Source organism: Leopardus geoffroyi, chromosome C1, assembly GCF_018350155.1.
Source record: "Leopardus geoffroyi isolate Oge1 chromosome C1, O.geoffroyi_Oge1_pat1.0, whole genome shotgun sequence".
Taxonomy (NCBI): domain Eukaryota; kingdom Metazoa; phylum Chordata; class Mammalia; order Carnivora; family Felidae; genus Leopardus; species Leopardus geoffroyi.
Genome location: NC_059328.1, coordinates 24648149 through 24673690, shown reverse-complemented (window position 1 = coordinate 24673690; position 25542 = coordinate 24648149). Strand labels below are relative to the sequence as shown.

Genomic DNA, 25542 nt, shown 5'->3' with positions numbered 1-25542 from the left:
GTCCTGTTTTGGGGCAGTGGAAAGGCAGCAATGGCTAGTGGCTGCTGGCTGGTGTAGTGGCCTAGGGTTGGGTGATTCTGGACTCCACAGCCTTTCTATCCTTTGGTCTTTCCGTCGCTGATAAAAGTGGCACCTGTTTGGCAGATCCAGAACTGACTGTGACAGCATCAACTACACAGCAGCCAGCACAGGCTCGTGGGCTCCGGGTCAGGGACACAGCAGCTTCTGATGTATGATTAGAATCCTTCTTGCTCCCTCTGGGCCCTCCTTTCCATTTTGCTGTTCTAGCCCTTCTAAGACTTTTGGAACCAATTTCATATATTAAATTCACTCTCTGTGAAATACCCAGAGTGGTTTCTGTTTTCCTGAGTAGACTCTGACTGATAACATTTCTAGGACCAAAAATAGATAAATCAGCTGTCTAAGGAAAGGATCTATCCCAAGACTTTCCCTTCTGGACAAGTGACATATAATCTTTCCTCTCAGTGTCTCTCTTACCTTTTATTTCTTAGAAACAATTGTAGCCAATTAGAAACTGCATTTATTTTTACTCTTAACTTCTTTAAGCAAAATTTTAAATGCTCCCCAAAGCAGAACAGATAATATAAGGGGAGCCTGGGTGGCTCAGTCAGTTAAGCATCCGACTTCGGCTCAGGTCATGATCCCATAGTTCGTGAGTTTGAGCCCCATGTCGGGCTCTGTGCTGACAGCTCAGAGCCTGGAGGCTGCTTCAGATTCTGTGTCTTTGTCTCTCTCTGACCCTTCCCTACTTGCACGTGCTCTGTCTCTCTCTAAAAAACAAATAAACATTAAAAAAGTAAAAAAAAAAAAAAAAAAAAAGAATAGATAATAAAAGGAGTGCTCATATATGTACTATCCATCTTTAACACTGATCAGTTTTTCTAACTTTCTGTCTTCCCTCTGCCTCCACTCCCCCCCTCCCACCAATAGTTAAAAATAACATCACAGGCATTAAGTCATGTCACCCATAACTTTTCAGGTGTACTTTTTTACATGATCCTCCTTCCATGTCTGTTATTATACTCGGACTTCTGCCATCTTCTGTGTGCACAGCATGCCTCTCTTCCTCAGCGACCCCCTGAATGCATGACCAGACTGGTCAGTCTGAGTCCTCCTTTGGTTGTGTCATGGAAATTAGAGAATGAAGTTCTCACTAGAGGCCTTAAGAATCATAAAAACCTAGGATTACAAAAAGTTACCTTCAAGAAGTGAGAAACCCACCTGAGAGTGATGCTAACACAGAGGAAAGCCAGACAAAACTGTTTTGGAGACAGTCCTGGTAACATTATTCTAACTCCTAGACCCAGCTATGCCTAAAGCCAATACTGTATCTAGATTTTTAGTAACAAGAGTCAATAAATTTCCTTATCTACTGAAATTTGAGTTTTTATAATGTGACCAAGAATCATTTATTCCTAATTTGTGACACTTTCCAAGGCTGCAACTGTAGCCCATTCAAGAACAGTCTATTTAGGGGTGCCTGGGTGGCTCAGTCGGGTAAGCATCGAATTTCGGTTCAGGTCATGATCTCACGGTTCATGAATTCGAGCCCCGTGTCAGGCTCTGCACTGACAGTGTGGAGCCTGGAACCTGCTTCTGGTTCTGTGTCTCCCTCTCTCTCTGTCCCTCTCCCCTCACGCTCTGTCTCTGTCTCTCAAAAATAAATAAACATTAAAAAAAAAAAAAAAAGAATAGTCTATTTAGCAGAGAGAGGGGAGCCTGGCTGGCTCAGTTGGTTAAGCATCAGATTCGGCTCAAGTCCTGATCTCAAGGTTTGTGGGATCGAGCCCTGCAGCGGGCCCTGCACTGAACATGGAGCCTACTTGGGATTCTCTCTGCGCCTCCCCCACTCACATGCTCTCTGTCTCTCTCGAAATAAATAAACATTAAAAAAAATTATCAGGGGTGCCTGGGTGGCTCAGTCGGTTAAGTGTTCAACTTTAGCTCAGGTCATGATCTCATGGTTCATGAGTTCAAGCCCCCACATTGGCTCTGTGCTGACAGCTCAGAGCCTGGAGCCTGCTTCAGATTCTATGTCTCCCTCTCTCTCTCTGCCCCTGCCCCACTCATGCTCTGTCTCTATCTCTCAAAAATGAATAAACATTAAAATTTAAAAATAAATAAATAAATAAATAAATAAATAAGCATTGAAAAAATGTTTTGTTTTTCCCTTCATACCCGCTGAAGTCCTGCTATCCCTACAGACAGAGTTTCCTTCAGCTTGGTTCGTTCATAGCTGTGAATCATTTCTTTGCAGGCCACAATAACTTTTATGATGCCTTCCATGATGTCAGAAGTCTTCCACCAATCTCTAATAACAGCTGACAAGTTTTTTGAGGGTGTTTCCCTAACTCAAGCCACTGTAAAATATCCATTTCAAATCCCAAGTAATATTTGTGTTTAAAGTAACCTTAGCCTTAACACTTGCAGACCTGTGATAAGTCATTATGGGTCAAAATCATTCAGCAACACATGAAATAATGACAGAAGGTGAGACCATGGCCTAGGAACACAAACAGATTAGTGAGGTCTCTCAGACTCAGGAACAGTCTGTTAAATCAGCTCTCATTAGTGCTACCTGTATTGAGCAGACTGAGCAGTTATTTTAAAAACGCATTAACTACAAAAAAAATAAATAAAAATAAAAACGCATTAACTACAATCCAGTACTGTATCAAATTTATAAATATGAATGTATTTAGAGGTGAAGAGCACTCTAATAAATTAATGTTCAAGGAGTTATGTCTCTAATGAAGTTTCTTCCACGTTTAATGTAATCCAGATTCTAGCTAATAGTGGGCTTCAAAATCCAGAAATTACTTTATAAAAAAACAATGAATCACTTGGTTAGAGATTGGGGACTTTGCAGTCTCATTATATGCCCAAAGACCCAGCTGTTTCGGAGTTCTCATATGACCATGTCTCCAGAGCACAGGCAAACGAGAGCTACTAGGCTGAAAGAAACGGAACATACTTGGGGCTATGGCATACAACTGCCAAAACAAGACACCTGGGAATATTGCTAGAAAAGCATCAAATCAATACCCAATTTTTCGCTATCATATCCTGTCGGTTAAAATCTAATAAGTCCTCCATTCTCATCTGAAATGTGGTCATGGGGCATGACTTTACAACTTTTCGCTATTATAAATGATGCCACAGCAAATACACTTGCACACAGATCCTTGAGCACTTGTGAAATAATTTGGTTTCCAGAAGTGGAGTTGCTGAGTGGGTACAGAGTACCTTCCCAAAACATTTTATCAATTTATATCTTCACCAACACCATTTGCCAGTGTCTGTTTCCTCCAACACTTTCATTAACTCCAGATATTGTCCTTTTAAAGTCCTTTCCCATCTACCCTTGGGGAAAAATACCAGGAAAATATTAATAACATTATGTAACATTGGCCTGGAAGTACTAGCCAATGAATTAGGCAAGATAATTAAATATACAGTATGAATACTGGAAAGGATGAAACAGTTATTGATATTGCAGGTAATATTATGTATCTTCAATGCAAAAGTGGGGCACCTGGAAGGCTCAGTCCATTAAGAGTCCGACTCTTGATTTCAGCTCAGGTCATGATCTCAGGGTCATGGGATTGAGACCTGCATCAGGCTCCACACTGACTGCAGAGACTGCTTAGGATTCTCTCTCTTCCTCTTTCTCTGCCCCTACCCCACTCATTCTCTCTCTTTCTAAAATTAAAAAAAAATTAATGCAAAAGTAAAATTAGAAAACTATTTTCATCGATTTTTTTTAATTTGAGAGAGAGAGAGAGAGAGAGAGAGAGAGAGAAATAACATGAGCGGAGGAGAGGGGCAGAGGGAGAGAGAGAGAATCTTAAGCAGGCTCCACATTGAATGCAGAGTCCAATGTGGGGCTTGATGCCACAGTGCTGGGATCATGACCTGAGCCAAAATCTAGAGTCAGATGCTCAACTAACTGAGTCATCTAGGTGCCTCCAGAAAACTATTTTCTAGAGTAAAATTCTTGGGCTTTTGCCATGTTGAAGTAACTGGTACTACACTTGGCATTTTGCTATAAACAATTAGAAAACTGAATGAAATACATGAGAAAAATGTTTGCAGGCAATAAAAAACGGCAAAGTGGGACTATGATCCCTGAGAGAAGGGAATCAAATAAGGTCAGCTAATCACTTTGGCTCTCTGGATTGGGATACAGGGAAGGGAAATCAAAATGGACTGAACAGAGGTGTCTGGCTGGCTCAGTTGGTAGAGCATGTGACTCCTGATCTCAGGGTTGTGAGCTGGAGCCCCATGCTGGGCATGGAGCCTATTCAATTAAAAAAAAAAGTGGGGGGGCAGGGAGGGAAGGGCAGGGCACAGACTGAACAGAGTTAGTGTTCAGGAGGGCTGTGGTACCTGGAAATTATAGGGTAAAGTGACAGAGGAGGCAACTACACAGGCAAAGAGGTCAATAAATCTATACAGGAATATTCTACCTCTGTGCTGAACACTAATCCGTGCAGGTGTAGTGTGAAACTTCAGGAGTCTGAGTAAAGAACTACTGTGGGCAGAAAAATTCCCAGAGCTCACAAGGAGTTAGGAAACAATTGAGTTTTGACCAGCCCAAGTAAGAATTCTCTGCTGAACACCCAGGGCATTAAGTAGAGACCCCAGAACAGTAACACCTTAGTAGAAGAAATAACTTAACAGTATTCTAGAACTGCCCCCAAAGCTCAAAATCAGGCCTCAAATCATCAGACTGATCCCTTAACAACTAAACTATCAAGTAAACCAAAATTCGTAAGTCTTTAAAGACAACGAAATTCAGACACTCAAAAAACATTTACTTCGTTCATCATTTCACCAAAAATTACTAGACATATGAGAAAGAAAAAAAGAATAATAAAAAAAAAATCATGCTAAAATCAGAAGAAATGTATGAACAACTAATCTTTGACAAAGCAGGAAATACTGTCCAATGGAATACAGACAGTCTCTTCAGTAAATGGTGCTGGGAAAACTGTACAGCAACATGCAGAAAAATGAACCTGGACCACTTTCTTACACCATACACAAAAATAAACTCAAAATGGATGAAAGACCTAAACGTAAGACAGGAAGCCATCAAAATCCTAGAGGAGAAAGCAGGCAAAAACCTCTTTGACCTCAGCTGCAGCAACTTCTTACTCAACACATCTCTGGAGGCAAGGGAACAAAAGCAAAAATGAACTATTGGGACCTCATCAAAATAAAAAGCTTGTGCACAGCAAAGGAAACAATCAGCAAAACTAAAAGGCAACCGACAGAATGGGAGAAGATATTTGCAAATGACGTATCAGATAAAGGGTTAATATCCAAAATCTATAAAGAACTTATCAAACTCAACACCCAAAAAACAAATAATCTAGTGAAGAAATGGGCAAAAGACATGAATAGACACTTCTCCAAAGAAGACATCCAGATGGCCAATGGACACATGAAAAAATGCTCAACCCCACTCATCACCAGGGAAATAAAATCAAAACCACAATGAGATACCACCTCATGCCTGTCAGAATGGCTAACATTAACATAACAACTCAGGCAACAATAGATGTTGGCGAGGATGCAGAGAAAGAGAATCTCTTTTGCACTGCTAGTGAAAACGCAAACTGGTGCAGCCACTCTTGAAAACAGTTATGGAGATTCCTCAAAAAATTAAAAATAGAACTATCCTACAACCCAGCAATTGCACTATTAGGTATTTACCCAAAGAATACAGGTATGCTGTTTCGAAGGGGCACATGCACCCCAATGTTCATAGCAGCCCTATCAACAATAGCCAAAGTATGGAAAGAGTCCAAATGTCCATCCATGGATGAATGAATAAAGAAGATGTGGTATATATATACAATGGAGCATTCCTTGGCAATCAAAAAGAATGAAATCTTGCCATTTGCAACTATGTGGATGGAACTAGAGGGTATTATGCTAAGCGAAATTAGTCAGAGAAAGACAAATATCATATGACTTCACTCATATGAAGACTTTAAGAGACAAAACAGATGAACATAAGGGAAGGGAAGCAAAAATAATATAAAAACAGGAAGGGAGACAAAACATAAGGGACTGTTAAATATAGCAAACAAACAGAGGGTTGCTGGAGGAGTTGTGGAAGGGGGGATGGGCTAAATGGGTAAGGGGCATTAAGGAATTTACTCCTGAAATCATTGTTGCACTATATGCTAACTAACTTGGATGTAAATTAAAAGAAATAGTAATAGCAGGTTATAAATGGCAGAATAATCCATGAATGTGAAGACATAACAACAGGAATTATCAGATGTTTAAAAAAAGAAAAAGAGAGAAACTGACAAAAAATGAACAGATCCTTAGTGACATGTGGAACAATATCAAATGGTCTAATATGTAATTGAAGTTCGGAAAAAGGTGGAGGCAGAAAAAATATTTGAAGAAAAGATGAGAAACAGAAATATACTTTATTGTACATCAGAAGTTGACAAACAAGTAAATATTTTTTGCCAAAAGGCAAAAAAGACAAGATAGTAAATATTTTAGGTTTAGAGGCTAATGGTTTTTGTTGCAACAACTGAACTCTGCCACTGTAGCACAAAATATGCCATAAACAACATGTACATGAATGGCTGTAGTTTTACTTATAAAAGGAGACAGGGATCCAAACTTGACCCTAAAGCTGCAGTTGCCAACCCTTGCTATATATGAAGTGGTATAATATGAGATGAGTAATAAGTAAAATGCATACTGTGATGAGGGAAAATGCATATACTGTAACCCCTAGAGCAACCACTAAATGTAAAACAAAGAGATTAAGCTAATAAATTAATGTGAAGATAAAACAGAATACAAAAATTACTCAATATTCTTTATTGAGGCAGGATAAGGAAAAGTCAGGAAAATACAGGAAAGAAACAAAGATCACATAAACAGAAAACAGAAGGATGGTGTATTTAAATCCAACTATGTTGATAATTATATTAAATGTAAATATTCTGAACTACACTTAAAAACATTATCAGACTGGATGAAAAATGACCAGTCAAATATATGCTGTCTACAGGAAATGCACTTTAAATATAAAGATACAGATGTTAAAAGTAAATAAATGTAGGGGTGTCTGGGTGGCTTAGTTGGTTAAGCGTCTGCCTTTGGCTCAGGTCATGATCTCGCAGTCCATAGGTTCGAGCCCCACATCAGGCTCTGTGCTGACAGCCCAGAGCCGGAAGCCTGCTTCGGATTCTGTGTCTCCCTCTCTCCCTCTCTGCCCCTGCCTTGCTTGCACTCTGTCTCTCTCTTTCTCAAAAATAAATAAATATTAAAAAAAAATTTTTAAGTAATCAATTGTTAAAAAAAAAGTAAATAACTGTAAAAAAGTATACCATAAACACACTAATTATAAGAGAGCTGGAATGGTTATACTAATATCAGACAAAGAAGACTCAAGAAAATACCAGAGCTAAAAAGAAATTTTATAATTTAAAAAAATTAATGCATTGAGAAAATATAACCAAAAGTATGTATGCACCTAATAACAGGAGTTCAAAATATGGAAAGCAAAAACTGGCAGAAGTGAAATGTTGAAATTCATATTTATTATTGTATATTTCAACACTACTCTCTCAGTAATTGATAGAAGGAATAGCTGGAAACACTGATAAGGATATAAAATACTTGACCAACACTATCAACCAACTTGACCAAATTGACATTTATAGAACACTCTATAGAACAGCAGCAAAATACACATTCTTTTTAAGTGCATTTTGAACATTTACCAAATAGACTACAGACTTGGCCATAAAACAATTTTTTAATATATTTAAAGATTGTAATCATACAGAGCATATTCTCTCCCAACATGGAATTAAATTAGACATCAATAGCAAATGAAAATCTCCCAAATTTTGGAAATTGAAGATTAAACTTTCAAATAACCTAGGGGTAAAAGAAATCATAAGCAATATTAGAAACTGTTTTGAACTGCATAAAAACACAACATATGAAAATTTCTCATTCGTAGTTAAAGCAGTGTTTAGAGGGAAATGTATAGCTTCAAATGCTTATATTAAAAAAGAAAAAAGATCTAATACCCAATGAGTTAAGTTTCTACCTAAGAAGCTAGAAACGGGAGATCAAATTAAACCCAACATAAGGAGAAGGAAGAAAATTAAATAAAGACAAGATCAGAAATAAATGAAATAGAAATTGAGGGGCGCCTGGGTGGCGCAGTTGGTTAAGCGTCCAACTAGCCAGGTCAGGATCTCGCGGTCCGTGAGTTCGAGCCCCGCGTCAGGCTCTGGGCTGATGGCTCAGAGCCTGGAGCCTGTTTCCGATTCTGTGTCTCCCTCTCTCTCTGCCCCTCCCCCGTTCATGCTCTGTCTCTCTCTGTCCCAAAAATAAATAAACGTTGAAAAAAAAAAAAATTAAAAAAAAAAAAGAAATAGAAATTGAGTAAATGACAGAAGAAAATCAATGAAACCAAAAGCTAGTTCTCTATATCAATATCAATAAATTGATCACTAGCAATAAAACTGATACCAATATTAATTAAATTTATCAACTTCTAGTTTGACCAATTAAGAAAAAAAAGAGGGGTGCCAGGGTGGCTCAGTCAGTTAAGCATCCAGCTTGGGCCCAGGTCATGATCTCACAGTTTGTGAGTTCGAGCTCCCCATCAGGCTCTCTGATATCAGCGAAGAGCCCAGTTCAGATCCTCTCTCCCCCCTGCTCTGCTACCTCCCCACTTACATGCTTTCTCTCTCCCTCCCTCCCTCCCTCTCCCTCCCTCTCTCTCTCTCTCTCTCTCTCAAAAACAATTGAAAAAAAAAGAAAAAAATTATCAATAGCAGCAATAAAAAAAGGAAACACCATTAAAGATCCTACAGACATTAAAAGAACAAAAACAAAATACTATGAACAACTCTGTCAATAAATCCAACAATTTAGATAAAATGAACACATTTTTTTTTAATGTTTATCTTTGAGAGAGAGAGCGCACACACAAGTGAGCAGGGGAGGGGCAGGAGGGAGAATCTCAAGCAGGCTTTGCACTATCAGCACAGAGCCCAATGCGGGGCTCAAACTCACGAAGGGTGAGATCATGACCTGAGCTGAAATCAAGAGTAGGACACTCAACCAACTGAGCCACCTATGTGCTCCATGAACACATTTCTTAAGAGATATAAATATTCAAAACTGATACAGGAAAAAAAAATCTGAGTAGCCATGTATCAATTAAAGAAACTGAACATATATGGGAATGCAAGCTGGTGCAGCCACTCTGGAAAACAGTATGGAGGTTCCTCAAAAAACTAAACATAGAACTACCCTACAACCCAGCAATTGCACTACTAGGCATTTATCCAAGGGATATAGGTGTGCTGTTTCGAAGGGACACATGCACCCCCATGTTTATAGCAGCACTATCAACAGTAGCCAAAGTATGGAAAGAGCCCGAATGTCCATCGATGGATGAATGGATAAAGAAGATGTGGTATATATATGTATGTATGTATACACACACACACACACACACACACACACACACAATGGAGTATTACTCGGCAATCAAAAAGAATGAAATCTTGCCATTTGCAACTACATGGATGGAACTGGAGGGTATTACGCTAAGTGAAATCAGAGAAAGACATCATATGACTTCACTCATATGAGGACTTTAAGAGACAAAACAGATGAACATAAGGGAAGGGAAACAAAAATAATCTAAAAACAGGGAGGGGGACAAAACAGAAGAGATTCATAAATATGGAGAACAAACTGAGGGTTACTGGAGGGGTTGTGGGAGGGGGGATGGGCTGAATGGGTAAGGGGCACTAAGAAATCTACTCCTGAAATCATTGTTGCACTATATGCTAACTAATTTGGATGTATTTTTATTTTAAAAAATAAAAAAGAGGGGCGCCTGGGTGGCGCAGTCGGTTAAGCGTCCGACTTCAGCCAGGTCACGATCTCGCGGTCCGGGAGTTCGAGCCCCGCGTCAGGCTCTGGGCTGATGGCTCAGAGCCTGGAGCCTGTTTCCGATTCTGTGTCTCCCTCTCTCTCTGCCCCTCCCCCGTTCATGCTCTGTCTCTCTCTGTCCCAAAAATAAATAAACGTTGAAAAAAAATTTTTTAAATAAATAAATAAATAAATAAAATAAAAAAGAAAATTAAAAAAAAAAGAAAAAAGTCAACACATTAAAAAAAAAAAGAAACTGAACATTTAATATTAAAGAAATTGAAAATGTAATTGTAAAATCTGCCTACACAAAATAAACTGCAGGCCCACATGGCTTCAATGTTAAATTCTATTAGACATTTAAGTAAGACATAATACCCATCCTATACGAACACTCAAAAAGTATGGAGAGAGGAAAACTTTCCAACTCACTTTATGAGGCCAGTATTACTGGTACCTAAACCAAGACACCATAAGAAAAGAAAACTAGAAAACTACAGAATAATATCCTTTGTAAACAGAGACACAAAAAATCCTTAACATTATATTAGCAAATCAAATATATAAAAAGACTGTAGCAACTAAGGGTTACTCCAGGAAGCCAATATAGTTACACAGTTGAAAATCAATCAGCAAAATGCACCATATTAACAGAATAGATTATAAACAGCTGTAGAAAAAGCATTTGAAAAATTCAACACACGTTCATGATAAAAACTCTAGTAAAACAAGAATAAAAGGGAACTTCCCCAGCCTAGTAAAAAGCATTTACAAAAAGCTAAAGATCAAATAAATGCTTTCTCCTCTAAGATAGGGAACAGGGCAAAGATTTGTGCTCTCACCACTTCTATTCAACATTGACCTGGAGGTATTGGTCAATGTAATAAGATGAAAAAGAAATAAAAGAAGATGAAAAGGAAGAAAAAAACTGTTAGTGTTTACTCATTGTACAAATGAGTAAATCCCAAGAGCAATAATGTACACAGAAAATCCCCAGAGATCTGGGGTGTCTGAGTGGCTCAGCTGAGCATCCAACTCTTGATTTCAGCTCAGGTCATGATCTCACTGTTCATAAGTTCAAGACCCATGAGGGTTTCTGCACTGACAGCATGGGTCCTGTTTGGAATTCTCCCTCTCTCTCTGCCTCTCCCCTTCCCCTGCTTGTGCACATGCGCTCTCTCTCTCAAAATAAATAAAATAAACTTAAAAAAAAAAAAAAGATCTACAAGAGTCTTCTAGAACTAATAACTGAATTTAACAAGGTCACTGGATATAAGGTCAACATATAAAAATCATTTCTACTTCTATAAGTTAGTAATGAACAATTAGAAACTGAAATTTAAAAAAACAATGCATTCATAAAAACATCAAAAACATGAAACACTTAGGGATCAATTTAATAAAATATATGCACACTGGAAATTACAAAATGGGTGAGAGAAATGTCAAAGATCTAAATAAATGGAGAGACAGGCTGTGCATATGAATTAGAAGACCAAAACATTAAATATGTCAATTTATTCAAATTAACCTATGGAATCAATGTAATCTCAATCAAAATCCAAAATGGTTCTTTTTGTGGAAATTACCAAGCCCATTCTAAAACTAACAGAACATGAAATGGACCTAGAATAGCCAAAACAATGTTAAAAAGAGTAAAAGAGAACTTGCCTTACCAGATTTTAAGATTTAATATACCTATCCTGTAGTTATATTAAAGAGAATTATATTAAATTTAATTAAGAAGACAGTGTAATATTAACATTAGGATACACACAAAGATCAATGGAATAGCATAGAGTACAGAAATATGCACACAAATATATTACCAATTAAGTTTTTTAGTCAAGTTCATTTTATCAAAAATTTTAAAAGGCACCACAATAATTCAATGAGGAAATAATACTTTCAAACAAATGGTGCCAGAATAACTGAGTATACATTACAGGAAAAAATGAAACTTGACCCTTACTTAACACGACAGACAAAATTTTTTTTTAATGTTTATTTATTTTTGAGACAGAGACAGAGTGCGAGCAGGGGAGGGGCAGAGAGAGAGAGAGGGAGACCCAGAATCCACAGCGGGCTCCAGGCTCTGAGCTGTCAGCACAGAGCCTGATGCAGGGCTTGAACCCAAGTCGGACACTTAACCGACGGAGCCACCCAGGCGCTCCATAAATTTTAACTCAAAATGGATCACAAAACTAAATGTAAAGTTCAATTTCTAGAAGAAAACATAGGAGGAAAAGTTCAGGACCTTGGGGTAGGCAAAGATTTCTTAGCTCACAAAAAGCATGGGCCATAATGAAAAACTTGATGAATTCTGCTCTTTGAAAGTTACTATTAAGGAAATGAGAAGTCAAGCCAGGAATTAGGATAAAGTATTTGCAATACATATATCTGACAAAAGACATGTATCCAAAATATACAAAGACCTCAAAAAAAAAAAAAAAAAAAAAAAGTGGGAGGCACCTGGGTGGCTCAGTCCGTTGAGCTTCTGACTTTGGCTCAGGTCATGATCTCACAGTCTGTGAGTTCGAGCCCCACATCAGGCTCTGTGCTGACAGCTCAGAGCCTGGAGCCTGCTTCAGATTCTGTGTCTCCCTCTCTCTCTGCCCCTCCCCTGTTCATGCTCTGTCTCTCTCTGTCTCAAAAATAAATAAACATTAAAAAAAAAAAAAAAAAAAAAAGAACTCAGTAAAACAAACTACATACATTTCCCAAAAGAAGATATACAAATTAGTACATGAAAAGATGTTTAACATCACTCTTCATACAGGAAATGCAAATTAAAACCACAATTAAATATCATTACACACATACTACAATGGCTAAAACTAAAAAGATGGACAGTACCAAGTGTTGACAAGAATGTGGAGAAATTGGATCTCACCGCTGCCAGTGGGAATATGAAATGAGACAGTCACTGTTGGTTTTTGTTTTTTGTTTGTTTGTTTTAATTTTAGAGAGAGAGAGTATATGCACAAGTAGGGGAGAGGGGGAGAGGGAGAGAGAGAGAGAGAGAGAGAGAGAGAGAAACAGAATCCTAAGCAGGCTCCATACTCAGAGTGAACCCTGACTCGGGGCTCAATCCCACAGCTATAGGGTCATAACCTGAGGCGAAATCAAGAGTTGGACACTCAACTGACTGAGCCACCCAGGCGCCTTGGGACAGTCACTTTGAAAAACTGCTTAGCAGTTCTAATAAAGTTATACCTACTTTTGAGCCAATGATTTCATTCTTAAGTATTTACCCACAAGAAATAAAAACATACATCCACAAAGAGACCTGTCCAAGAACTGTCATAGCAGCTTCATTCATACAAGTCCCCAAACTAGAAAGAAAATGTCCATCACTTGGTGAATAGCTAAATTGTGGTTCATACGTACCATGGAATAGTACTGAGCAGTAGAAAGGAACAAACCTCTGATACACACAATGGCATGAATGAATCTCAAAAGCATTAACCTCAACAAAAGAAGCCAGACACAAAGGAGTACATATTGTGCAATTCCTGTTACATGAAAGTCTAGAACAGGCAAAACTAATCCAGAGTGACAGAATTAGGAGATTAATAGTTGCCTGGGGTTGGGAGTGAGACAGACAGGAGGGTTTAACTACAAAAAGGCATAAGGGGGGTGGGGAAAGACATGAGGGAAATTTTGTGCAATAGAAATGTTCTTTCTCTATCTTACTTATGGGGACTGTTACACGTGAATATACGTCAAAGCTCATTGAACTGTACCCTTCAAATGGGTGCATTTTATTGTATGTAAATTACACCTTAATAAAGTCAATTGAACACAAAATCCCAGAAACCAAAGAATTTGGTAAGATGACTAGTTATAAAATTAATACAGAAAAGTAAATAGCTAGTTTGCAGATACAATGGAAGATCCCTTTCACGAAAATAATTGAAACTAAATATTTTAATCAGAAGCATGCAGGAAGTTTGTCACAAAAATGGCAAAACCCTACCAAGGATTGTAAGTGAACACTTGAGTAAACAGACTACTGTATTCACTTCCTTGCTGGTCTCTGCTTTTTCCAAAGGGATCTACTCAACCTAAGTCAGAGCATAGCATTCTTCTACTCAAAACCTCCAAAGGCTTCTATCTTACTAGGAAAGGAATCCAAAATCTTTTACCCTGATCTAAAAGGGTTGCAAGATGTCTTTTCCTCCTACCTCCATCCCCACCCCCAGCACCAACCTCATTGGTTTTGATGTGTCCCAATGTGCCAGTTCACTTCTGGTGGCCCTTATCTCAGGAACACTCCTCACCTGGATCTTCACATAACTTGTTCCCCAACTTTATGCAAGTCTTTGCTTCAATGTCATGTTATCAGAGGTTATCTTAACAAGCCCATCTGCCGTACGAGGAGGAGTTCTACTGTATCACTATAGCTCACCATAGCTCAATGGCTGGTATCAGAGAAACTATGTCCTAGGAGGCATGGTTTAGAAACCAGGGGAAAGGATGCAAAGGGAACATGATGGCTGTCTTCCAATACTGAAGGCCAGTTATGTGGAAGAAGTAGAATTATTCTTTTAGTCACTCCAATAGACAAGTCCTCTGGACCAATCGCTAGAATGCGCTCCCCTAAAGGGTGGAGACTCTGTTTTGTTCACCCAAGCATCCCTAGTACAGAGCATAATGTCTGGCACACAGGTGTTCAATCAGTGTTTATTGAGTGAACGTTCAGTGTGGTTCTGAAAGCCAAAGTGGACCAAGGATGGGACTAAAGGGAGCCAGAGTTTAGCTCAATGTGAAGAATAGCTTTTGAAAAACGAGAACTTAATGGGATTTGTTGAGCTCAGGTATCCTGATCTAGTGCCTTCACACCTATATGCCAGCAAACTGAGGTTTGGTTAAGTACTAAGCCAACAGTTATCATATTGCTTGTCTCAATCCATTAGTGGGTTTTGAAATCAATTTAGGATTTTAAAGAACACAGAAGAGAATTTAAAATATTAGGGCTTATTTCAAGTAGTAAGAATTCTTTCATGAGTTTTTTTGTTTCAGATAGAGAGAGAGTAATACGCAGAATCACAAATATGTGTGTACTGGGTCATGATGTAAAATACATTTCCTCCTGCGGGTTTGGTAAAACAAATAGAGAAGTAGTGGATTAAGCTGTTCAACAACAGAATTTGCCCCCTTGCAAAGTAATGAGTTCTATATTTCTGCTGTAGTACAGGCTGAGTGTCCCTGATTTAGGATGAATGCACTTGGGGAGAGGTGAGACTGCATAATTTCAGGAATTTATATTTTTTCTTTATATTTGTCCACATTTTCTGAAGTGATTATCTATCTTTTTTAAAGCAATTGCAAGTAGTTTTAAATAAAATATATATACAACATATTTGAAAACAAATTAGACATTTAAAGGAAACGAGATGATTTCTATACACTTAAATTTAACAACATTTGTTCTGGAATCCAGGGCAAAAACAAACAACAGGGAAAACAAATGATTTATCTAGTGTTCACATCACCTCCCCAGTAAAAATGAGCATTTTTCTGCCACTGACTTCTAGGAGGAATTTGTCACATGAATCCTTATATAAGGACACTAAATGTCATCATAGAGAATATTTGGACTAATACAATAAACTTCCTAATTGGTCTCCTTGCCTTTTATCTTTCTCCCTTCAATCCACCCTGAAGTATGTTATCTTTCTGGATTCTGCTGCTTAAAATTCTTTAATAGCTCCTTCCTGCCTGCTGGGTAAAATCCCTATTTCTATGAATGGATTTAATACTCTTTGGGACCCAGCTTCTGTCAATCTCGGCATGCTTATCTCCTACCACCTACCTCGCCTCCCATCCTTGAGCTACATGCCAATTCCCAGACACACAGTACCCTTCAGGCCGCCAAGCTTTTGTACATATTGTTCCTGTGCTACAATAAAACCATCCTTCTCAATCTGAGAAGCTCTCATTCCTCCTTCAGAGTCAGCTCAAACAGAGCCTCCCTTGGGGGCTTTCCTGGACTTCCCTGGGCTGATGTTAATTTCAACTTCCTCCACACTCCCTCCAATGTACCTTATACGTGTACTTCGTGGCAAGTGCTGGATTGTATTGGTCTATCTTTTTTTTTTTTTAATTTTTTTTTTTAACGTTTATTTATTTTTGAGACAGAGAGAGACAGAGCATGAACAGGGGAGGGGCAGAGAGAGAGGGAGACACAGAATCTGAAACAGGCTCCAGGCTCTGAGCTGTCAGCACAGAGCCCGACGCAGTGCTCGAACTCACGGGCCGTGAGATCATGACCTGAGCCGAAGTCGGATGCTTAACCGACCAAGCCACCCAGGCGCCCCTATTGGTCTATCTTAAGGTCCTTCCCTGCTACACTGTAACATCCATATGAGCAGAGATCATGTCTGTGTGTATGCCTGGCCTTAGTTTAATGTTTGTTATGTTGGAGGCATTTGATAAATATTCTCACCAGTGTCCTTACTGAACTAACAAAGATTCTTCACGCGACTTTCCCTATACGTTGCCTCCGAAGTCAAGGACATCTTATAATGAATTTAATGAAAACATTTCAATGCAAACTAAGCTAGTATGTTTTAGTACCTTGTTCTTTGGAATTTTATCTTGACATGGGGCTTAAGCTGATCAGCTATCGCCCTTTTTTGTGTCTCCACTGTATACTCTATATAACTTTGTTGTGACATCCATAACATGGATACACAGATGCTGCAGAGACCAGCAAGGAAGTTAATACAGTTAATACACTAATTTGTGTATCTGTCTTTCCCTGTAAACTCTTTGAAGCCAGGCAGAGTCATACTCATTTTCTTTTCTTTTTAATTTTTTTAAATGTTTATTTATTTTTGAGAGACAGAGCGTGAGTGGGTGAGGGGCAGAGAGAGAGAGTGGGAGACCCAGAATCCAAAGCAGGCTCTAGGCTCTGAGCTGTCAGCACAGAGCCCAACACGAGGCTCAAACCCACGAGCCGTAAGACCATGACCTGAGCGGAAGTCAGACACTCAACTGACTGAGCCACCCAGGTGCCCCCTCATTTTCTTTTTTTTTTTAAATCTCTATTTTATGGTACAGCATCTGGTCCATAATCTGTACTCAGTAAAACCTTGTGGTGATAAAATATATCTATCTGTTTCAGTCTAAAACCTAGCATCTGAATAGAACATTCCAGTAAAGCCAGCAAAAGAACAAGGATACCCACTAATACCACTATTATTTAACACTGTTCTGAAGGTGTTAGCCAAGGCATTTAACTTGAGAAAGAAACTAGAGAAAGGACCACTGGCAAGTAGGAGGCAAAATTATCATTATTTGCAGATATTATTACTGTATACCTGGGAAATACAACAGTCTCAACTGCAAAATGAACAAAAACAAGTAGAAGGGAAAGAGATTATAAAATTAATATTAGAAATCACTAACTTTCATATATACAAAAAGACACCCACATTAGGTAAGAGATATAATGGAATAAAAGACTCCCATTTACAATAGCATCAAAAATACGAAATACTAGGAATAAATTTAACAAGGGCACAAGACTCATAATATGAAGAAAACACAGGGACACAAAAGAAGACTATCGAAAGCCAAGCCTTTTGAATTGGAAGATTCGACATGTTAAGATGTCAGTTCTTCCTAAGACATTTTATAATAACATGAGCATCATAAAAACACCACCAGGTTAGTTTAAGATCAATGCAAGTTGATGCTAAAGTTTTATGGAAAAATAAACACACAGGAATAGCTAGTTAAAATTCTGAAAAAAGAAGAACAAAGAGGGGGTGCCTGGGTGGCTCAGCTGGTTTAAGCATCCAACTTTAGCTCAGGTCATGATCTCACAGTTTGTGGGTTCAAGCCCCGCATCAGGCTCTGTGCTGACAGCTCAGAACCTGGAGCCTGCTTCAGATTCTGTGTCTCCCTCTCTCTCTGCCTTTGCCCCACTCACGCTCTGTCTCTCTCTCAAAAATAAATAAACATTACAAAAAAAGAATAAAGAGAAGGAGTTAGCACCAACATCTATTCAATTATATTATACTTCCTCGGTAAAGAAAACTGTGGTGAGGGAGATAAAGCAAAAGACCAGTGGAGTATATTTGGAACTCCAGAGTGCCTGGCTGGCTCAGTCGGTAGAGTGCGACTCTGGATCTCGGGGCTGTGAGTTCGAGCCCCACATTGGGTGTGGAGATTATTAAAAGAATAAAATCTTTTTTTTTTTTAATTTTTTTTTTTAACGTTTATTTATTTTTGAGACAGAGAGAGAGACAGAGCATGAACGGGGGAGGGGCAGAGAGAGAGGGAGACACAGAATCTGAAACAGGCTCCAGGCTCTGAGCTGTCAGCACAGAGCCCGACGCGGGGCTCGAACTCACAGACCATGAGATCATGACCTGAGCCGAAGTCGGACGCTTAACCGACTGAGCCACCCAGGCGCCTCAAGAATGAAATCTTTAAAAATTAAAAAAATCTAGACATACACCCTACTTCAGGTGGGAATTTAATAGACGATAAGCCTGTCATAAAAAACTGAGCAATTTAATAAATGGCACTGGGGCAATTTTAGATTTCCAGAAAAAAAAAATTAAAGTGGATTTACAATTCCCATCTCATACAAGGATAAGTTCCATATGGATCAAACATTTAAATGTGAAAACAAAGCCATAAAAGTTCTAAGAGAAAATATGGAAGACTACACAGTGGGAAGGGCCTCTGACTCAAAATACAAAAGCCATAAAGACTGATAAAAAAAAAATTTTTTTTAAGTTTTATTTATTTATTTTGAGAGACAGAGACAGCATGAGTGGGGGAGAGGTAGAGAGAGAGGAAGAGAGAGAATCTCAAGCAGGCTCTCTACTGTCAGCACAGAGCCCAATGCAGGGCTCAAACCTATGAAACCACGAAATCATGACCTGAGCCAAAACTGAGAGTTGGACGCTTAATTGACTGAGCCACCCAGGTACTCCCCCCGCCAAAATTTTTTTTAAATAAAAGATTGATACATTTGATTACATAAAGATGAAACATGAATAGCAAAAAAAATCATAATAAAAAAATACCACAAGCAAAGGCATAAGGCATATGACAACATGGTAAAAGAGTCTATCAGAGAAAAGGGTCATCTCAATACACACCAAGCGTCTAGAAATTGGCAAGTAAAAGAACAATAACCATGAGACAAAATGAGACAAAGGACAGTCCCCAGGAAAAGAAATATGAATGTCCCTTATCATATGAAAAGTATATTTAACCTTGGTCATAAAATATAAATGCACATTAAAACCACACTGATGTATCATTTTTTCCCCTCTCAAGGCAGCAAACCAATCCAAAAATGTGATAATATTTATAAAAATGTGGGAAAACAGGTACCCTCAATCATTACTGGTGGGAATGTAAATTAGTATGACCCCTTGGAGGTCAGTTTGGCAATAGCTCTCAAAATTACGAATGTGTATCTTTTCTGACCAAGCAATTTCACTTCTGGGGGTTTATGCTACGGGGCCACTGGTACATAATCAGAAAGACACACGTATATGGTTATTCACTGAAGAACAACTGTGACAGTGAAGGGTTAGAAAAATATCCACGAATAAGGGATAGCTATATGGAAAGATGGCTATGACACATAGTTAAGTTTTGTAAAAAGCATAGTTAAGTTATGTATATATACATACACACACACACACACACACACACACAGGAAAAGAATAAGCAGAGACTCTAAACAGATTAACAAGAAACATAGAACAGTGGTTGCCAGTTGGAGTGGAAATGGGGTCTGGGAGACAGGAAACAAGAACGGGAGGGAGATTTTATATGGTAAACTTTTAAATATTTTGCGGTTTGAGTATTAAAAATATATTCAAAAATAAAAAATTTTAAAGTCTGTCAAACATATGGGTGAAATATTAAGCATGAGTCTTACATTTAGCCAGATCTGGGTTGTAATTCAAGATTAAGATATTTTGGAAGTTCTCAGAGTTAAGGATATTCTGTGTCTGTACTTAAGTCAAGATGCATGTGCTAAATGAACAAGCATGGAAAGTCAAGAGGCTGTATTTCTGGGGGAGAGAGAGAGAAAAAGAACCCAGCCATTTCCAAGTGAAAGAACAGCTACTTTATTGGCAACTGTGGATCTGGTTAATGGCTTGAACACCGTGATGACGGCAGGAATGGGAAAGAAGGAAAAGATGAAAAATTCTTCAATGGGAAATAAATCCACGGGTCTTGATGGCTGATTGAAAAATCCTACTACAAATGTTCACTGCAGCCACCCAGATATTTTGTAACTTATTCAATCTGCCAGATTGTACCCGAGGGTACCACAATTTGTCATTGGCTGTGGAAGGCTAGAAAGCCTAAAAAAAATTTTTTTTAACGTTTATTTATTTTTGAGACAGAGAGAGGCAGAGCATGAATGGGGGAGGGTCAGAGAGAGGGAGACACAGAATCTGAAACAGGATCCAGGCTCTGAGCTGTCAGCACAGAGCCCGACGCAGGGCTCGAACTCACGGACCACGAGATCATGACCTGAGCTGAAGTCAGCCGCTTAACCGACTGAGCCACCCAGGCGCCCCGAGAACGTGGGGATTCTTAAAGCCTCGGTGTTTGGTAGTATCACTAACAGAAATTAGGAAGTCAGTTAGAAGAACTTATTTACGGGAAAAGGAATGGCTTTGGTTTTAAGTTCACCATGTTTGAGGTGAATGGGAAATCGGGAAGCGACGGCCATGGGGCCACTGGAAATGCCGATCTGAAGCTCAGGGGGTAAGTCAGACTTGAAGACAGAGAAGTGGAAGATCTCGGCAAACGGATGGAGGGGCTCACAGGAAACATGGGCTGAGATGAGAACCTGGAGGGCTGCCCTCGTCTGTGGAGTAAGATGGGGAAGAGAAGCCAGTTTCACAGAGAATTACAGGGAGAATCAGGACAGCATTGCAACCGTGAGCCAAGGTGTGGAGTTTCAAGAAGCAGTGAAGGGGTCAACCCAATGGGAAGTAAAAAGGGCCACAGACAATAATAGCAGAAGCACAATATATTGTCTTCTTTAATCCTCACACACAACAACCCATCAGGTAGGTGGTATTATTCTCCCCACAGAAAAGGGTATTAACCCAGACAGTGACTCCAAAGCTGCGGGATGTAATTTCTGAACTATACTCCTGCCCAAGTGTCGGGGGAAGAGCTGAGAGGTCTGACACTAGCTCTACTACTCAATTGGCTCTGTGTCCGTGGACTCTACCTTCACCTTTCTAGGCTTCATTTCCTTCTCTGCAAATTGAGGGGATGGGCCTACATAATCTCCAGCTCTAATATAATATGAATCTTTGATTAAGGCAGAATGGAAGGTATACATACACAAGAGAGGCAATGGATTAAAAATTTAGCAATAAGTGAACAGGGAGTCCCGGCCAAGAAAATCAGAATGCTGAATGTTTTATACAGTGACTTTTCAAGCAATAAATCCATCCTCTGACATATAAAATCTATAGTTACGAAATTCTACTTTCTGTCTATATATTTAAGTTAGATACAATATCAAGAATTAAAATTGTTCATACCTGCAAATTTATGAACGCTGCTCTTGAAACCCTGCTAAGTCAATTGAGTGGAGTAAAAAAGGGAAGGTTCCAAGTCAAAAACACTCTGTATATGAAGGTTTGTCCTGTAGAGAGAGCAAATAGCTATTTACAATGTACTTTTACATTATAAGAGACAGAAACATCTGCTAAGGTCCTTAAAAGATACTTATTGAAATAAATTACATGGCAGCCCTTATCAGGTATCACTTTTGAGCACGTAAAAATAGATAATCGGCACAGATGATTAATTAATGGAAATAAATAAATTTGTATTTCTAACGGAAACCTTAATATTCAAATCTGCAAGAAGAGAGCTCTGATATTAAAATGTATTATGGCAAATTGAAAGCAGACACACTTTTTAACTGTGACAATAAAATAAACTTCTTTAGACAACAGCTGTTCAAAGGCAGGCCAGCAGATGAGATACTAAAACAGCAACACATGTCTTATTACCCTTTGCCTCCAAGTGGCCTAATATGATTTGCAAGAAAACCAAACAGAAGAGCTTTAAAGATTCAACTTGAAAAACGCAACATTTCTGGAAAACTGTATGGTTGCGGGAAGTGGGGGAAAAAAATATGTTCAGAAAGCCCTACTACAGTCACCAGATCTTTTATAACTTACTCAATTTGCCAGATTATACCAGAGTGTAACACAATTTTTTTTCCTGCCCCTCAGGGTTCCCTGAGTGTACCGTAATTTGTAATATCAGTTGTAACAATGTTATAAAATGTTCAGTTTTTATTCTATTCCAAACCTTTTTCATTACCAAAAAAAAAAAAAATTTTTTTTAATCGGTTTGATTTATGTTTTTCATTGACCATGAAGTTTTGTTAATCAAAGAGAGTGTCAGGCTTGGTGTCCACAGGCAGTGGAAAATGAATTTGATGCTTTCTAAACCAATCAGTTAAGAATTCTTGCCAAAAAACTTTTGCCTAAAGTAATGGAATCACTTTTTAAGGTAATATGTCTTTTTTTTTTTTTCTGATTATAAAGGTATTATATAATTACAGAAAATTTAGAAAATACAGGCCAGTAGAAAGAAGGAAACTGAAATAATTTTTAAATGAGTATCCTGAAAACACCACCAGAGAAAGAAGAACCGTTCAAATATATTTAAATTAGTAAAGCGATTGCACGTCAACTACCCACTCATGAGGAGGTCTGAATTCTGGCAACTTAAACCATTCAAAACATTGCTGCCTCGAGGCTTACAAAAATCTTTGAGGAGAAAACTGTAGTTGGGGGAACAAAATTATTAATTTTGGAAAACAACTCCTTCCTACACTAAAAGCTCATCTATCACCCAGCCCAGTGAGCTAGGAGGACACTCAGTAAAGGGACTTCCTGTGATAGCTTTACTATTTCAACAAAGGTACTTAACAGCAAACTAACTAGTACTGGGTCTGTACTGTGGAAAGCAAAAGTTGATTCTGTAGCTTTTAAAGAGCGCTGATTTCTTTTTTTTCTCTTAAAAAAATTTTTTTTAGATTCTTTATGTATTTTTGAGAGAGAGAGAGAGAGAGAGAGAGAGAGAGAGAAACAGCACGAGTGGGGGAAGGGCAGAAAGAGAGGGAGACAGAGAACCGGAGGCAGGCTCCAGGCCCTGAGCTGACAGCACAGAGCCCGATGTGGGGCTTGAACTCACAAACCGTGGGATCACGATCTGAGCCGAAGTTGGACACTTAACCGACTCAGCCACCCAGGCGCCCCAAAGAGCACTGATTTCTGAATATAGTCTGTGCCCGAAACAGTTTTTACATACGGATAAAATATCATTTTTAGGGCTAACCACCACGTTCTACCCTAACAGATATATATATATGTATATGCCCAACATGGGGCTTGAACTCACAACCCTGATTATCAAGAGTCACATGCTCTACCGATTGAGCCACCCAAATGCCCCTACCCTAGCAGATATTAGTTTGTGTATTAACCTTCAGCATCCTTTATTACTTCCTTTTGGTAAATGAAAAAGTACATTTCCCAGACTCCTTTACAGTTGTTTCCCCATGTGAAATAGGGTCCATCCATCGGATGTTCTTCTACGAGATTTGGAAGGCAGAAATGAGGCGGGGACCATCTTCCTGCTGCTTAGGCATTAATGCTGGCAAGCACATTTATGGAAACACTGGATTTTCCTGCAGCAGAATTCCAGTCTCCAGAGCGTCACTCATGGCTGTTTGGACATAAGTTGGGTGGAGACAACCGTCACCAGTTGGTGGGTGCTGAGGGGCAGTTTGGGGATAGCAATTTCTTGACCCTTGAACTGCAGCTAGCAATGTCATCTGGAACTTAGCAGTGCTGTGGCGGCCTCCTGATGCCCTCCCCTAAGGGACCTGGTTGGCAGTCTGGTTCTGGGAATGATTTCTGCAGGCCCAGCCTGGAGCCCATTCCTCCCGGCCTTTCCAGGGATTTTGTAAGCACTCAATTCCCTTTAGTAAACGAATTAAAACACTGGTGTGGTGTCTTTTTCCTGCAAAAGGGCCCAGATGGCATATTAGGACATCGCTTGCCTCAAAATTTAAGCAGAAGGGTGAGTAGTCTGTCTGTGAGCAGCAGTACTGGGTAGTGTGCTCAGGGGTACAGGCTCTGGAATCAGACTATCCAGGTGCAAATTCTGGCTCTGCCACACACAACTAGATAACACAGGAAGTTAACTTCCTAGAGCCTCAGTTTCTCATTCTATAAAATGGAATAATAATAATAATACCTTCTACAGTTACAGGACAGAGTAAATGAGAAGATCATCTAAGTAAAGTGCTTACAACAGTGCCTGGCTTATAACAAGCCCTTGGCAGATGTTAGCTATGATTATAGTAATAATAATAAAATCACTATTATTAATTATGCAGACCACTTTAAAACACTTTTTTAACTGAGTTGAAAAAGTAAACAGTTTATAATTTTCCTACCATACATTTTCTTGTGGCCCGTAAAATGCTAACTTATACAAAGGTGGACACAGAAAAAAATGTGACTGAGTCCATCATATTTGTACCCAAAGAAAGTGATCTTTCCAAAACCCCAGGGTACATGAAGATAGCAAAACTCCATTCTCACTGGGCAACTAGTAAAAGCTACTCTAACTAGCTGTTGTAGACCTCGCCCTAAGGAAGAGCTATTCTTTAAAAACAATTGTTGCCATTTTCCCTTTCAAATGTTACCTCATTAATTATGCTCTAGGAACCTGGGTGTTTGCTATTCAGATTTTCTTCGGCTTCAGTTACCAGATCATTGACAAACTAAGATATTTAAAGTTACACTGCGGTGATTTCATATACATATACACTGTGAAAGGATTCCCTCCATCTAGTTAATTAACAAATCTGTCACCTCACATATCTGTCATTGATTTTGGGGGGTGTTGGAGTTTGTTTTTGTTTTTGCTTTTTGGTGATAACATTTAAGTTCTACTCTCACAGCAAATTTCAATTAGGCAATACAGTGTTATCAAGTATAGTCACCACATTACACTACAGATCTTCAGACCTTATTCACCTTAGAGCTGAAAGTTCATGCCCTCTTACCAACCTCTCCCTATCTTCTCCACCCTCCAGCCCCTCACAACCACTTTTCTAGTCCATTTGTATAAGTTTCACTTTTTTTTTTTTGAGATTCCACATTTAAGTGATAACATGTAGGGGTGCCTGGATGGCTCAGTCGGTTGGGCATCTGACTTCAGCTCAGGTCATGATCTCATGGTCCATGAGTTCGAGCCCCGCGTCGGCTCTCTGCTGAGAGCTCAGAGCCTAGAGCCTGCTTCCGATTCTGTGTCTCCCTCTCCCTGACCATCCCCCACTCACACTCTGTCTCACTCTCTCTCTCAAAAATAAATAAACATTAAAAAAAGAAAAAACTTTAAGTGATAACATGTAGCATTAGTCTTTCTTTATCTGGCTTATTTTACTTACCATTAATGCCCTCTGGGTCCATCCATGCTGTTGCAAATGACAGGATTTCTTTCTTTTTCATGGCTGAATGTTATTCC

General features: G+C 39.0%; 1 protein-coding gene across 2 annotated transcripts in view; it reads right to left on the bottom strand.

Moving 5' to 3' along the window:
• The window catches only part of ZBTB8A (zinc finger and BTB domain containing 8A), a 70245-nt gene that overhangs the window by 34884 nt on the left and 9819 nt on the right, over positions 1-25542 (bottom strand). Inside the window, exon 2 of one of the 2 annotated variants that reach the window (XM_045476529.1) lies at positions 21525-21628. The exons of the other annotated variant lie outside the window; for it this stretch is intronic. The gene's annotated coding sequence lies outside the window, so the exon portion shown is untranslated. The remainder of the gene's footprint in view (positions 1-21524; positions 21629-25542) is intronic. 2 annotated transcript variants of the gene reach the window in all.